Source organism: Ambystoma mexicanum (genome assembly GCF_040938575.1).
Source record: "Ambystoma mexicanum isolate Mex_15411 chromosome 12 unlocalized genomic scaffold, UKY_AmexF1_1 Mex_chr12_unloc.1, whole genome shotgun sequence".
Classification (NCBI taxonomy): domain Eukaryota; kingdom Metazoa; phylum Chordata; class Amphibia; order Caudata; family Ambystomatidae; genus Ambystoma; species Ambystoma mexicanum.
Genome location: NW_027182322.1, coordinates 3,423,911 through 3,428,835, shown reverse-complemented (window position 1 = coordinate 3,428,835; position 4,925 = coordinate 3,423,911). Strand labels below are relative to the sequence as shown.

At 46.5% G+C, this 4,925-nt stretch overlaps 1 non-coding gene across 1 annotated transcript; it reads right to left on the bottom strand.

Moving 5' to 3' along the window:
* Positions 1–2,532: 2,532 nt before the first annotated feature.
* Positions 2,533–2,604, bottom strand: TRNAH-GUG (transfer RNA histidin (anticodon GUG)). The gene has a single exon. It is a non-coding gene; the product is annotated as a tRNA-His (tRNA).
* Between the last annotated feature and the right edge of the window lie 2,321 nt (positions 2,605–4,925).

The following is a 4,925-nucleotide window of genomic DNA, read 5'->3' as shown; positions in this document are numbered from 1 at the left end:
GCCAATGTATTAATGGAAATTCTAAAATATCTGCCCAACTGCCGTGACATTGCCTCACCGCAATGCCGTGACTCGGATTCGAACCGAGGTTGCTGTGGCCACAACGCAGAGTACTAACCACTATACGATCACGGTGAGCTACTTGGGCTGCTACAATGTGACGTTCCACCTCTATCATAAGCTGTACTCCATCTGTGATGTCATGACTCATGTTTGAATTAAAGGTTGGTTGTGATGTTATCCATGAGAATAAGTGGACACCTGATCCCCAGTCACTTATTTAAGATCTCAATAATCAAGTCAGAATCCAAATGAAAGTCATCAAAGTGGAGCCAATTAGAAATAATATAGTTACACAAACCTGGCAATGGTGCGGCAGCCAGGGCCGATAATGGCCCGCCAGCCTGAGAGCAGGAAAGTGTGAGAGCAGTGATGGTCTTGTGAGAGTTTACAGCTGTTATTGACCCTGTCCCCTTTGATTGCAGAGTTTTCTCCCTATAAGAAGTGCAGAGGCTCCCTCCGGGGTGCTAATAGTACATTTATTTTTTGCGCAGGAGAAGTGCTCTTCACCAATTGCACGTGCCAAATCACCAGAAGGCCACCACCATAAAATTCAGGCATTCATGTTCATGCGTCCTCCATGTTATGTCCTTATAAAGGGATGCATGTTCATGATGACTCCATGTCACACCTGCATACAAGGATGCATGTTCATGCCGCCTCGTTCTCTTGGCTTCATACAGGGATTTTATCTCCTCCCTGTCTCACCCTCATGCAGGGATGCATGACCAATGCTCCTTCCCTTCTCGCCCGCATACATGGATGCACGTTCATGTCTTCTCGTTCTCTCGGCTTCATACGGGGATTTTATCTCCTCCCTGTCTCACCCTCAGGAAGGGATGCATGCCCAATGCTCCTTCACGTCTCGCCCGCATACATGGATGCACGTTCACGCCTCCTCCTTCTCTCGGCTTCATACGGGGATCATATCTCCTCCCTGTCTCACCCTCATGCAGGGATGCATGACCAATGGTCCTTCCTGTCTCGCCCGCATACATGGATGCACGTTCACGCCTCCTCCTTCTCTCGGCTTCATACGGGGATCATATCTCCTCCCTGTCTCACCCTCATGCAGGGATGCATGACCAATGCTCCTTCCCTTCTCGCCTGCATACATGGATGCACGTTCACGCCTCCTCCTACTCTCGGCTTCATACGGGGATCATATCTCCTCCCTGTCTCACCCTCATGCAGGGATGCATGACCAACGCTCCTTCCTGTCTCGCCCGCATACATGGATGCACGTTCACGCCTCCTCCTTCTCTCGGCTTCATACGGGGATCATATCTCCTCCCTGTCTCACCCTCATGCAGGGATGCATGACCAATGCTCCTTCCCTTCTCGCCTGCATACATGGATGCACGTTCACGCCTCCTCCTTCTCTCGGCTTCATACGTGGATCATATCTCCTCAATGTCTCACCCTCACTTCCAACATGTGTAACTTCTTGTTCTCTTTGACGTCTGGGGCATGGGTGGCTACTGCACAGCTCTAGATGTCGCCCACCTGCAAGGTGCTATGGAAAGCACTTTTCCACATTGGACGTGCTATATTAACCCCCTCTCCCCAAATACAATAAAAATAAAGAAATATATGTGCTTCCATAATGTCTACCTTCTAATGTTTCATATGTGTAAGCACATTGTCCTCCTCCTGACCACATTCTAAAACTATGTGCAAATTGTTCCTTCCATAAACTGTCACTTCCTTGGCCCTTTATTTATAATGACTGTTATACTCTCTCTCTTTCCGCCACAGTATAAAAAAGCCTAGCACACCTCATGATTGGACTAAGAAATTCCTGTCATTTAGTTGGAAATGATTTTCCCATTATCCCCAAAAACTCCTCACTGTGTCTAAGAACGCTTTTTTTCACAGGACAATACAGATCAGATTGACTTGAAAGGTCCTTTCACGCGACTACAGAATGCCTCTCATTCCACTAAAAGATACGCCAGTGCCTACAATAGCCTAGGACTAGACTATGAGTCCCAATGTAGAAAGACCACAAGTCCACAGATATGCCTGTTTATTTAAACATCTGTATTATCATCAGCGTGTGACTGTAAAGGCGGGACCTTGCGCTCTCTGTAACGCGCTCCATTGGCAACATCAGTTAAATGTCGTTGGTTCAATCCCTCGCGGATGTTGTTTTTATTCCCATTTGTAACTGGGAAATACTGTCGCTGCAATACATATGTCTTAATCAAGCTAGTGGTTATTGACGTAAATGGCAGTGTTATAATGTTTCATGTACTGCAAATGTCACCACATAATGCGCTCTTAATTAGATTTGGTTGAAATACATTACAGTCACCCGATGAAAAAGTGTGCAGAGAGCATTAAAGAAACAAAAGGTTCATAACAGTAACAGGACATATCGAATTGTTTCAGTCCTCCACAGAGATTGCCAATGTATTAATGGAAATTCTAAAATATCTGCCCAACTGCCGTGACATTGCCTCACCGCAATGCCGTGACTCGGATTCGAACCGAGGTTGCTGCGGCCACAACGCAGAGTACTAACCACTATACGATCACGGCGAGCTACTTGGGCTGCTACCATGTGACGTTCCACCTCTATCATAAGCTGTACTCCATCTGTGATGTCATGACTCATGTTTGAATTAAAGGTTGGTTGTGATGTTATCCATGAGAATAAGTGGACACCTGATCCCCAGTCACTTATTAAAGATCTCAATAATCAAGTCAGAATCCAAATGAAAGTCATCAAAGTGGAGCCAATTAGAAATAATATAGTTACACAAACCTGGCAATGGTGCGGCAGCCAGGGCCGATAATGGCCCGCCAGCCTGAGAGCAGGAAAGCGTGAGAGCAGTGATGGTCTTGTGAGAGTTTACAGCTGTTATTGACCCTGTCCCCTTCCATTGCAGAGTTTTCTCCCTATAAGAAGTGCAGAGGCTCCCTCCGGGGTGCTAATAGTAAATTTATTTTTTTGCGCAGGAGAAGTGCTCTTCACCAATTGCACGTGCCAAATCACCCGAAGGCCACCACCATAAAATTCAGGCATTCATGTTCATGCGTCCTCCATGTTATGTCCTTATAAAGGGATGCATGTTCATGATGACTCCATGTCACACCTGCATACAAGGATGCATGTTCATGCCGCCTCGTTCTCTTGGATTCATACAGGGATTTTATCTCCTCCCTGTCTCACCCTCATGCAGGGATGCATGACCAATGCTCCTTCCCTTCTCGCCCGCATACATGGATGCACGTTCATGTCTCCTCGTTCTCTCTGCTTCATACGGGGATTTTATCTCCTCCCTGTCTCACCCTCAGGAAGGGATGCATGACCAATGCTCCTTCCCGTCTCGCCCGCATACATGGATGCACGTTCACGCCTCCTCCTTCTCTCGGCTTCATACGGGGATCATATCTCCTCCCTGTCTCACCCTCATGCAGGGATGCATGACCAATGCTCCTTCCTGTCTCGCCCGCATACATGGATGCACGTTCACGCCTCCTCCTTCTCTCAGCTTCATACGGGGATCATATCTCCTCCCTGTCTCACCCTCATGCAGGGATGCATGACCAATGCTCCTTCCCTTCTCGCCTGCATACATGGATGCACGTTCACGCCTCCTCCTTCTCTCGGCTTCAAAAGGGGATCATATCTCCTCCCTGTCTCACCCTCATGCAGGGATGCATGACCAACGCTCCTTCCTGTCTCGCCCGCATACATGGATGCACGTTCACGCCTCCTCCTTCTCTCGGCTTCATACGGGGATCATATCTCCTCCCTGTCTCACCCTCATGCAGGGATGCATGACCAATGCTCCTTCCCTTCTCGCCTGCATACATGGATGCACGTTCACGCCTCCTCCTTCTCTCGGCTTCATACGGGGATCATATCTCCTCAATGTCTCACCCTCACTTCCAACATGTGTAACTTCTTGTTCTCTTTGACGTCTGGGGCATGGGTGGCTACTGCACAGCTCTAGATGTCGCCCACCTGCAAGGTGCTATGGAAAGCACTTTTCCACATTGGACGTGCTATATTAACCCCCTCTCCCCAAATACAATAAAAATAAAGAAATATATGTGCTTCCATAATGTCTACCTTCTAATGTTTCATATGTGTAAGCAATTGTCCTCCTCCTGACCACATTCTAAAACTATGTGCAAATTGTTCCTTCCATAAACTGTCACTTCCTTGGCCCTTTATTTATAATGACTGTTATACTCTCTCTCTTTCCGCCACAGTATAAAAAAGCCTAGCACACCTCATGATTGGACTAAGAAATTCCTGTCATTTAGTTGGAAATGATTTTCCCATTATCCCCAAAAACTCCTCACTGTGTCTAAGAACGCTTTTTTTCACAGGACAATACAGATCAGATTGACTTGAAAGGTCCTTTCACGCGACTACAGAATGCCTCTCATTCCACTAAAAGATACGCCAGTGCCTACAATAGCCTAGGACTAGACTATGAGTCCCAATGTAGAAAGACCACAAGTCCACAGATATGCCTGTTTATTTAAACATCTGTATTATCATCAGCGTGTGACTGTAAAGGCGGGACCTCGCGCTCTCTGTAACGCGCTCAATTGGCAACATCAGTTAAATTTCGTTGGTTCAATCCCTCGCGGATGTTGTTTTTATTCCCATTTGTAACTGGGAAATACTGTCGCTGCAGTTCATATGTCTTAATCAAGCTAGTGGTTATTGACGTAAATGGCAGTGTTATAATGTTTCATGTACTGCAAATGTCACCACATAATGCGCTCTTAATTAGATTTGGTTGAAATACATTACAGTCACCCGATGAAAAAGTGTGCAAAGAGCATTAAAGAAACAAAAGGTTCATAACAGTAACAGGACATATCGAATTGTTTCAGTC